The sequence below is a fragment of the Ylistrum balloti genome, unplaced genomic scaffold (assembly GCF_031769215.1).
Source record: "Ylistrum balloti isolate Yb309-2 unplaced genomic scaffold, AGI_CSIRO_Ybal_v1 Utg372552, whole genome shotgun sequence".
Lineage (NCBI taxonomy): Eukaryota > Metazoa > Mollusca > Bivalvia > Pectinida > Pectinidae > Ylistrum > Ylistrum balloti.
In genome coordinates, this window is record NW_026783123.1 from 86,819 (window position 1) to 98,984 (window position 12,166).

Sequence of the window (12,166 nt, forward strand, 5' to 3'; positions counted from 1 at the left end):
TTATGTCGGGGTCGTTCTAATTATGGCTGTTCTAGATAAAAGTTGCAGAGGCCAGTTAACCGAAATAAATCGCATGAATTAAGTAATAAAATGTAGAAAAAAAAGAATGCACGAGAAAATAGGAGAGAGGAAAAATAATATATAATTGATACAGCCATCAGGTATACAAGATATTAACGAAAATTACATTAATGATATCATTACCGATAAAATTATTTTGAAACATACAGGAAAATACATAACATGTCGGCATTGCTTAAGCGAAAACAATGCCATATAGAATGGATAAACTCGTTAAACGTGATTCCAAGGAACAAGGCGGAACTAAAATAAATCGTCAGAAGTTACTCAAAGTGAGATATCCGCCGAAAACAAAATTACACACCAGTACCTGGTGTGCGCACATTTTGCACGAATTCCTGCACGGATTCTCCTATGCATTGAATTCATGAGAACGTTAATTCGCCTTAAGGAAATGTTGCTCTATTCTTGTGTTAATGCTGCGATCATTTGGTCGCGGTTAGTTGGGGATTTGACGTTTCCAAATCCTACAGCCTCTACAGCAGTCTTGAATCTGTTACGGAAGTGCGACAATCGAATGTCCTGTGGTCGTTACAAGGGGACAACCGCTCCTGGGACGATCGAAAACTAACCCAATAGCATGTAAACGTGTATGGGACGGTTAATTGTACACGGGGAAACGCCAAACTGCCGTCCGACAGCAGTTGGGCTATGACCATCCACCAACATCTCAATTGCACTACACCTCTGAATTTGCGTTAAGTGTGACAATCAATGTCGAAATGGCAAAATTAAACTTATGTATCTAACTTCTAGCATCCGTTGAAATTATTTGTTTGAAAAATTATATTAATATCGTTTAGATTGTACATGAGACACACAAACGATTAACAACTTTAATATAAATTAATAAGATACGGTAATACCAAGCAATGAAGTAAGCTGCATCATACAGATGTTATTACACTTTAAAAATGAAGAAAACAAAAACGATTCAGTAAAATAAAATGACCTTTTGAACAAATGTTAATATCCATCTCTTAAAAATAAACCAATGTTTTAGGATGACAAAGCTAGATTTAATTTAAAATTAATCAAGATAATATTTAACCGATGAATAAATGAAAATAGAAAAATGATAAAACAGTAACATACAATGATCTCATTGCATATCAAGTAAGTGTTTAGATCGAACGTAGTGAAGGTCATCAGTATATTGGTACCAGATAAAGCTGCCCACCTTCTCAACTCGTTTATATTTTCTGATAGTATGCATAGTTAAATCATCAAATTGTACACGATTTTAAAAAAAAAATAAAAAACAAATTTTGTTGGTTAAATTTGTATCAATAGCGGCATATTTGATTTCATGTTTACATGTATATCAAACTGTTCTACATAAATCAAAGTGGCGTGTTTACGTTTTCTACAAATAAATACTATTTATGCATATTTCTGCTTGTTATATATGGTTAAATGTATCACTGATTTAGTGACTTGTTTGTTAGGACAGCATATATGAACACAGAGACCCCTCAATATGTAAAATGAGAATAAACAAGGTTTTCGAATGGATAAGCGCTCTTTGCTTTATAGACAACATTCGCCAGGCAACATGTTGTTCAAGTCAAAGTAAGTAATGCCACTCTCAAAAATGAAAACAATCTCAAAAGCAACGGAAGCATCGAGATTACTAATGAAGATCAAACATGTTTAACTTGATATTGCACTAGCAAATGATTTAATTTCCAATGGAGTTAAGTGAGACAATTATAAAATATTCATTAACCTGAATATGTCAAAGCTATTTGTCGTCGTGTCAAAGTGCATTCGTTAAAAAAAGAAAATACCAACATGTCATTTCAAACTCAAAATGAATATCATTAGAGTACAATATGAACAACCAAATGATTTACACGGAGATGTCTATAAAAGGAAAAAAGATCATGTGTTCAGGAAGAGTGAGCGAAAACACATGTCATGTCAATTTTGTGTAATAGTGTTTCCATTCCTGATGTGAACAAGTGTAAAATTATTTTAGGACGTAATATATGATGATTTGATTATGCTTGATTTCTATTTTACAATGCTTTGAAAAAAAGTATTGAAAGTGAAGAAAGTGTCCGAACTATCGATGGTTCTTTACATACAGTGTATCTATCTTCAAGAATGATGCAATTGTAAAAATAAACTGAACGATCTGATGATGGTTTCACATGCTTAAGTAGTAACATTCTCGATAAATAAGGTGTGTAAAACCACTGACATAACTTGCTTATATTTACACGAACAATGATTGTTGTAGCCTGTTTCCATCACAATATCGTATATTGTACTAGATTTTAACTGCAGTGCTGTTGTCATCAACTGGAATAATTCAATAAAGTAAAATACGAAAATTAAGTAATAAACCAAACACGAAAGATATCTTAATAAGGAAAACACATGATAATGGGACAGATTGTAAACTGGAAATATTTAGTTACTAAAAATGACTAGTGATGAACTTTTTTTTATAAATGTTTTTACCTTATGATATAATGTTATTTTGCCTATGTACTGAAAATGATGATTTTAACAAGACATTGACGTTATCTGTAAGTCTAAATGAGTGCATTAACTGCGTGAAGTTGCGCAAGTTGAGAGAATGTAAATGAATTAGAACACAGGAGTTTAAGTTATCTTATGATAGTGACCTCTTTGAATTTACGTAATCAAAATTACTTAATCGAAATGTAATTCGGAATTGCAAATACTTAAATGGAATCATGTACATATCCAATGGATTAAAAAGTATTATGTATTACGCTTGTGGTTGAAAAAAAAGTGTGTGTGGCCACTGAAATGATTATTATTGATACAGCCAATGCGACATCTCAAGTTAATATTGAATTGACGGACATATTTCGAAAACTATGAAAAATTGTATTTGACAGACATTATGTAGAATCAAAATGGAAAGCCATATAGATAATAACATTCTTTGACCGTAAGTGTATAAAAATGATTGCAAACAAATTAATCTACCGCACGACATAAAAGGGTTGCTAATAAAGAAATGTTCCAGAAAAGTAACTATTTCATTGAATTGTTCAAACATGATTTTTTAGAAGTTACATTGTAATATAATACTTGAACATTGTTTTACTTTTAGAACATTTATATATAATTCTGATAACCCAGTATTGCTATGCTCTCCATAAACATTTCTTACATTTTTTTTATATTCAACCAATCATAACAAGGTAGCATAATGAAAATTCCAACCTATGCCAATGGGTTCATTGTATATCTAGTATGCAAACTTTGAGGTGTCGTAAGACTGCTTGCAAAAATCGACTATCATTAGTAATTAAGTGGTGATTAAAACAAAAGTCAAATTAATTTTATTTCTAATTCTAACTAATGTATTTATGTAACTTGTCATGCCCTAATCTTTGTACATACTGTTTTTCTCTCACGACAACACTTTCTAAAACTACGTATTCGAATATTTGAGAATCATAACATGAATTGGATTAATAAATTATGAAGTTATGTACCAAATATTAATTTGAAATAACATTTTAAAGTATTTCCTTCACCAAGATATATACATTTTATTCATATCGACCAAAATTGATTAAACAGCCCTGGTCATATTTTTTTTAGTTGAAGTAAAACTAGAAGCGGTTTGTTATTAATGTTCTATCTAAACAGCATTGACACGGTATCTTAACTCGTTAAATAAGTATTTACTCTATTTAATTCATGAATAAATACTGAAATATACATGACCAATGGTAGCTCTCTGGTAAGAACTGAAATCGGCATATTTGGATGTATTGCTTTGCGCAGATGCGACTTGCTCTGACGAAATAAAATACTAAGTATGTGGCGTTTTTTTATACTTTTCTCTAGAGTATCCATACAATATCCGGTCAAGTGTCATTTGATTTTAGACATTACAATAATTAGAAGATAATAATGAAGTATAAGGATACATGTTTTTATGAGCAATTGAGGAATAAAAGTGAAGTGAAACAAATATGGCATTCCCTTGTAGGTTCGTATATTCGCAAACTTGCAAAGGCTTGTAATATATTTTAGATGGCTTAGTATTTTATCTAAGGTCAGTGAAATGGTCAACTGTACGTGAAGTTTTATCTAATTATTGATTCATCCGTTATCAGAACTTTAAGCAAACAAGGTAGAACAGAAAATGTTACTATAATGATTATGGTAATCACTATGTTTTCATCACACAATATTGAAGTTTCCATTCAAGAATGCTAGTCAAAGCATTTAAGGGGCATGCCTTTACAAAAAAGTGACTCTCTAAAGTTATATCGCTCTATAATAGACACTTCAGTAATATATTAACATATGCGTTTCCCAAAGTATTAAGACTTATGTGTTGTAATATCTTCTTGTAAAGGAAGTAAAACAAATGATAAAAACTGTTAAACCAATTCCTTAATGAAAACTAATGCATTGAAAAGGCGTGTGACATTTTACTTAGTGTTCCATAAACCTTCTTAATTCCTTTCCCTGGTTTACTAAAAAAGACTTCTGTCCATATAAAATACTTTATCTCACAATTTGCCTCTTTAGTTTTTTTATTAAGTGAATCATTTCAGTGCTCTGGGAGTGTTTGGGACGTGGAAGGAGGATGTGTGTGAAAGAGTGGTTAGAGACTGTCATGAACTTAGGAAATGGAACACAGGTTACAAATTACCAAAGTTCCTCTTGTCAACATATAGAAATAATCTTGTTGTTTGCATGGTTTTGTTATAGAAACACAGAGCTATTTATAAAATCGAAAATCAATAGTAAAGAGTGTTCATTCCGGTATCATTATGAGAGATGAAATTGTTTTTGTTTTCGTTTTTCGAATGAAATTGATGTAAGTTATAGATACGTATCGGTGAGGAATTCAGTGTTAAAGTAGATTACATGTTACCATCATAATAATTTATGTCCTAATACGAGAATTGAACAGGAATTACGGGAGATGCATTATCTTTCTAAATAAAATTTCAGATACATGTCTTTCGAAATTAAGGCATATGATGTAAGAGAAATTATTGAAGAAATGTAATAATCGGATTTCTCTTAGTTTGGTATTAAAATAATTATTGAGTAAATCGTTAAGTATTTTGTTAGAAATATATTTATTATTACTCTTACTTGTAGTATTCGGATTTCAAGTATAGTACAGTTACGGCCAATCGGAAGCCGAACGATACAGCCGATTGGTCCAGCCAAACGATTTCAGCCTCATGAGCTGAACGACTCTGAATCTTGTCAACAGGCCGAACGAACGAACGGTTAGTCGGAAATGGAACGAAACTTCGAAAAACGAACTATTGGAATGATTATATTTAGACGGCTTATCTCTGGCCATATATTCGATCTTATCTACATGTATCTACAGCCAGGAACACTACTTTTTGTAAGACAAAAGACGGGTGTAGTTTTATTAGGGCAATGGTTAAACCAATAAAAGTAAACTTCTGATATAGGCTAAACACTGGTAAAAGCACAGGTTAATTCAGCTCTACCATTGTTGTACCATTGATACAATGTATCAATAAACAAGAAATACCAAAATTAGGGAAAATGTTTTTCATTGAAAAAGTGTAGTGGAGAGAGTATTTTTCCATTTTCAAGTATAATTGATACGTTATCTTTGATTATAATTAGATTTGAAGGTACATAAAGGTGTCTTCCAAACATCTTCCTTGACAGTGACAAACTAGTCAAATATGAGTTTTTAGGTAAACTGATGCTCGTCATCAGGCTGAGGGAACGAACGAACAAGCGAACGGCCGGTCGTAAATGGAACGAAAGCTAGACTAACGAACGATTAGAACCTTTATATTTTGACGGTTTATCGCTGGTCATATATTCAATCTTATTTAAATGTAATTACAGCCAGGTACACCACTTTTCATAAGACAAAAATAGGGGAAATGTTTTTCATTGAAAACGTGTAGTGATGAGATTATTTTTCCATTTTCAAGTATAATCAATACATTATCTCTGATTATAATTAGATTTGAAGGTACATGAAGGTGTCTTCCAAACATCTTCCTTGATAATGACAAAATAGTCAAATATGTAAACTAATGAAGTTAATTTGATGTATATTTTGGGTGTTGAAAATTAAATATTTCTCATACACTGTCTATTCCGCTTTATTCTTTATAACTTCACATGTGTTTTAGAATGACCGAGAAGTTAAGTTTAACATCAATGGTATACGTGAATGTATATCAAACATTTTAAACTCATAAAAGGTGGACATCTTAACAGAAATATCACATTAAAATCTACTGCTTGATGGGACATCGTCGACAAAGCAAAATACAATGTAATTAGTATTGCCTAATTTTAATGTACTGCGATAGGTATTGTATACATTTAATGGTTCCTTCCATCCCCCCAGCATCGCTTTATGATGTATTCGATGCTTGTTAAACATGATCCTATGTTTTGTTCGTTTAACGATCAAATTACAGTTGCTGTAATGGATGTGTTAATGAATCTCAGTTGAGTTGAAATATGTCATCCGTGTGTACAAAGTTATCTTATTACATTCTGATATACATGATATATCACGTTAGATTTTATAATAATGGTACATCATCTATTTCCCCAATCCGTTCCGGTGTGAAAATATACAGGTAAATAACAATTGTGTCTAGTCCTGACGCTACTTAGATAACGCCCGACACTGAAAGACCTTTGTTCACCCAAGTATCACATGAAAGGGATGTCAGCACATGCTGAGATTAGAATATCTTCTAATCAACATATTGACTAGATTAATGCAGATCGAGAGGAGGCTACCCGATTGATTTATTTACTTGCTATTTGTCTTGGTTATGTTGGTTGTTTGGAAACTCCTACAAGGAAACTATTTTTCCCTTGATTTGTACTATCCCTGAACAACACAACGTATCTTCGCTGCTGAAATGATATCGATTATAGGAGTGTCATATAAGAAACTTCCACTTTGTTTACACCATTCAGTACTAGCTGGCGGATATTTTTATAGCAGAAATGACATCACAGACATTAGACGAAGGAGATTCCAAAACGCGACCAGAAAAGGCCGGAGTATATACTCGACTATAACTGCGATGAGAGGTGAATATACTTATGCATGAATATTTCGAAGAAAACTCATTGTTGGTTACCTTTAAAACTCAAACGCAGATTTTACTTAACTATACATTAAATAAAATTCAATATTCAGTCCATTATAGTTAGATTCCTTATCTGTCGTAAATAGTGAAAAAATCTCTGTTTCCGATGATGTAGTTTACAGGTACAGTAGTTTATAAGTGTGAAAGCCCCTTGTATTCACCCAGGCCTGGGTGTGACCTCTCCCTATTCAATAGTTATCAGACGTCTTTCATTATTGGATTATAGACTATTTACCACCAATAAGTACCTTGATCTTTAGTTATTATAATCTGTTTTACATGATGTCATCAGATATCTCAATTTAATTCTGGCCATCACCAGTGCATCTTTTATTGAGATGTTTGAAACTGATTGCTAACAAATACAGAAACGAAATTGATAAGTTGGGGAATTTCGGGAAGTTGATGATGTTGATCTAGATTATCACCTCCAGGGTTGTGGGATACCAAAAATAAGCAACACAGAATCCAGGAAGTTAGAAGGCTTGATTACAGTTGAAGAAGCTGGTAAAATTTTAAAAAATATGAAAAATAATAAGAGTCCGGGATCAGATGGTTTTACATCAGAATTTTTCAAGTTTTTCTGGAAATTTATTGGTGATTTTGTTGTCGTTCAATTAATTTTAGTTTTGCAATTGGTCAACTTTCTATTACTCAGAGACATGGTATAATACCATGTATTCCAAAGGGAGATAAGCCTCGTCATTTTCTGAAAAATTGGAGACCAATTTCCTTATTAAATATTTCTTACAAAATAGCTTCAGGAGTAATTGCATGTAGGATGAAATCAGTGTTGAGTAAGCTCATAAATGAAGAACAGACAGGTTTTTTGTCTGGGAGGTATATTGGTGAAAATATTAGGACTATTTATGATGTTATGGTTTATGTTGAAGAATTAGATATTCCAGGAATGCTACTGATGGTGGACTTTGAAAAAGCTTTTGACTCGATATCATGGGAATTTATTGATACAGTTTTGGGGTACTTCAATTTCGGGTGGGACATTAGAAAGTGGGTACAAATCATGCACACTCATGTTTTCTCTTCCATCAACCCAGGGGGCAATCTATCTGGCACTGTCGAGATTCAGCGCGGGTGTCGACAGGGCGACCCGGTCGCCCCATATATTTTTATTTTATGTGTCGAAGTGTTAGCAGCAAAAATAATTGAATGAATTGAATCTGCTTTGGGGTAATACCAAATTCACTTTTTTAGGCATTGATTTCTCGGTTGACTTAACTGAAATTAATAGGATGAACTATGACAAAAAATAAGTTAAACTGAAATCACTTATTAATATGTGGCAAAAACGGAATCTTAATCCAATTGGTAAAATTAATATTATAAAATCGCTCTTAATTTCCCAATTCAATTTTTTATTCATTACTCTGCCTAATCCTACAGATAAGTTTCTTGCCAAACTAAACTCAGCCATTTTTGAATTTCTTTGGAATGGAAAATCACATAGAATAAAAAAAGATGTTTTAATTCAAAACAACATAGATGGGGGGCTAAAAATGATACGATGGATTAGGAGAATCACTCAATCCTCAGGAAAATGGAACGTTCTGCTGAATTCTATAATTAATATAAAGAAATTGTTTAGCTGTGGAAGAGAGTATGTTCATTTATGCAATATAGATTGTGGCAATAAATTTTGGAAAGATGTGTTTAAATGTTGGGTTAAAATGAATAATTGTTTGTCCATGAAGTACTATACTCCTGAGTCAATTTTGAAAACACCTTTATGGTATAATAATGATATTAAAGTTGGAAATAATTACATTTTTTTATCAAATATGGTTTAATTCTGGTATTTATACTATTAATGACCTTGTTCAAAATTAAGATTTGTCTTTCTTCACCTTCAATGAGTTTTGTCAAAAGTTCCCAATTTAAACTAACTATTTAGAGTATCTTGGCTTGATCACTGCTATTGAACAGTTTTTGAGGAAACATGATTTTCAACCACAGGGACTCTCTCAGCCTTTCATACCTCTTCTGCTTGAAATTTTCTTCAAAAGTAAAAAAGGATCTAAAGATTTTTACAACACCATTATTAAACCAGCGACAACACCTACTGGTATTAAAAAATGGGGGGAAGCATTTGACTTTGATGACCAGAAATGGAAATACTTACTCCGAATTCCTTTTGATATTACAAAGAGTGCAAAATTACAGTGGTTCCAGCTAAGAATTATACATCATATCTTGGTAACAAATACATTTCTTTTCAAAATAAATTTATTTCCTAGTCCATTATGTTATCAATGTAATATGGAAAGGGAGACAATAGTTCATTGTTTATGGGAGTGCATAGAAGTACAGAATCTGTTAGAAAGATTTGAGGCATTGCTAGATATTCTACTGATTCCTTTTGGGGTAAATAAAGAAACATACTTATTTGGAATTACCAATCCTAATACTAATCCGGTAGATAATGAAATTCTAATTCTTATTAAACATTATGTCTATAAGTCCAGATGTCTGTACAAATCTCTTAGTTTAAATGCTCTCCTAAATAATATCAAGGAACATTTTTATATACAACAACATATCTCTTATAGTAAAATAGATACTTTTAAAGTAAATTTTCAGAAAAATTGGAAAAAATGGTTACCTCTTTTGGAATTATAATATATTAGTTAATTCAAGCCTATGGCCTTGACATCACCACATTGTAACTAAAACTGATCATGATAATTATTTTGGCTCTATTGTATTGTTTATTATAATCCTCCCATCCATCTCAAACCCCCTACATCCTCTTTCCCCATCCTCCAAGCCCACCCTCCCTCTTTCTCTTTGTTAATATTATGTAATTTCTGTTCTCTCTCTCTCTCTCTCTCTCTCTCTCTCTCTCTCTCTCTCTCTCTCTCTCTCTCTCTCTCTCTCTCTCTCTCTCTCTCTCTCTCTCTGTGTGTGTGTGTGTGTGTTTCTGTGTGGGTGTCGGTGTGTGTGTGTGTGTGTGTGCATGCATGTGTATCTGCATCTGAGGGTGTATGTGCATGTGTTTGTATGTTGGCATATGCATACCTTAATGTGAGAATATTTACAGGTATGATTTTTGTGAAGGTTTCCAGTAAGTTTTCAGTGTACAGTGAATTTTTGTATAATGCATGACGATGGTGATGTCTACAGGGTGATGATTGAGGCCTGCCTGATTGTGAGGATGATGATGATGATGATGAGGCCTATAACAGAATAATGAGTACGGTGTGCAAGTGTCAGAGTAAGTGTGTCTGTATGATGTTACATGTATGACTTGTCATTTATCTGTTATTGTTTTAATTGGCAAAAATGAATGAAAAATAAGAAAAGAATTATAAAAAAAAAGTTGGGGTCAAAGAACAAAACCTTTTCATGTGGTATTAATAAGTGAAAAAGATGTTCTTCTAATTACTGCAATAACCAAACGAGGAATATACTTATATATGAATGACCAACAGGTTTAGGTTATGATTTTCCCCTACAGTTGACTGAAATGATATCATATGAATAACGCCTTTTAGACATATTTTACAGCAATATCATAACAAAAGCATAAAATGTCAATAGAAAAAACAAAACATACAGCAATCAAGAAAATAAAAATAAACATTTACAGATATATTAAGGTGATAAAATAAAGGAATTTGAGTTCCAACATGTAAGTTTTACAGGTAAATCTCCCTCGTTTTATGGGAAAGACTATATAATATCCTTATCAAAACAAACTGCTCTATCATGACATTGCAATTGTTGGAGTTTAGAGATACACCTTGGCGTATTCAGGTGTACATCACAGAACCTTCCTTCAGGCCATTGACGATTACCTGTAGCAGAACCCAAAGCTTATATAATGGAAAGGCCTTCATCAGTAATTGTAACATCACATTTGAATTACATTTTACGGAATACTTTTAAACTCTTCCTTATTATACGGAATACGGAAAGTGGCCTGACGGTAACCGAACGGTTCTGAAGTGGATAATTAACAGTAATTCCCACAGTACTATTTTGCTTTCAACACTCTTCCATATCTGTCATCAACCTATATATTTTGGATAACCTGAGTGTGTGTGTTTTGTTGCCATTGTAATTGAAGTGTCAGCAATGTCTCAGATATGATTTTTTAGATAGAAATATATGTTGTAAAAGGTATTATTATAAATCATTGATTTGAATCATTTGAAAGGCTTATTTTGAAAGAATAATATTAAGAAAGAAATAGTGGATAATAATAAACATTGATATTTGCAATATTAAGAAATATTACAAAAATATTGATGTTAGTCATCACATCAACCAAGAATATCAAAGACAGAACATATGGTGAAAAGTTTTGATAAGGCCGTGTCCAGTCAACTATACATACTTAGGTATATTGTCACAAATGCATATTTATTCGAACGTTTGTTGTTTAATACATTCATCCTACATACAGGTATGATATGATGAATAAGCCATAGGTTTACTAATAATGAAGTTTATTATTGGTTTTGACGGTGATTTCTCTGTTAGATCTCTGTTATGTAAAGACTGTGGTAAGTCCTGATGTAAAAGAGATCGTGTGTCGTCTCCTTTATTTCTTACTCTGTTTGGTATCTCATGTAAGAGAGAGATTGAAAGGATGCAGATTATATCTGTATACATGATGTGACGGGTCGTTAAAAAGATAACTTTTCGAAATAAACTATCAAAAACTAAAAAAATAAAAGACTAAGATCAACAACCTGTGATACGTAAATTAACTATAGAAGACCATGACATAACCAACATGAGACAGAAAGTCTGAATTATAACAGATACAGCTGTCCTAAATTTAGGCTATTAAGCGCAGTTTTAATCTTAAAAGAATTCTCTATCGATTTTCAGAACTAGGATCATAGCTTAAGATAAATTTTGAGTTATACACCGAAATGACGGAGTTAATTGTTGATGATATTTTGTTGCTTTCAAACGCGACTGAA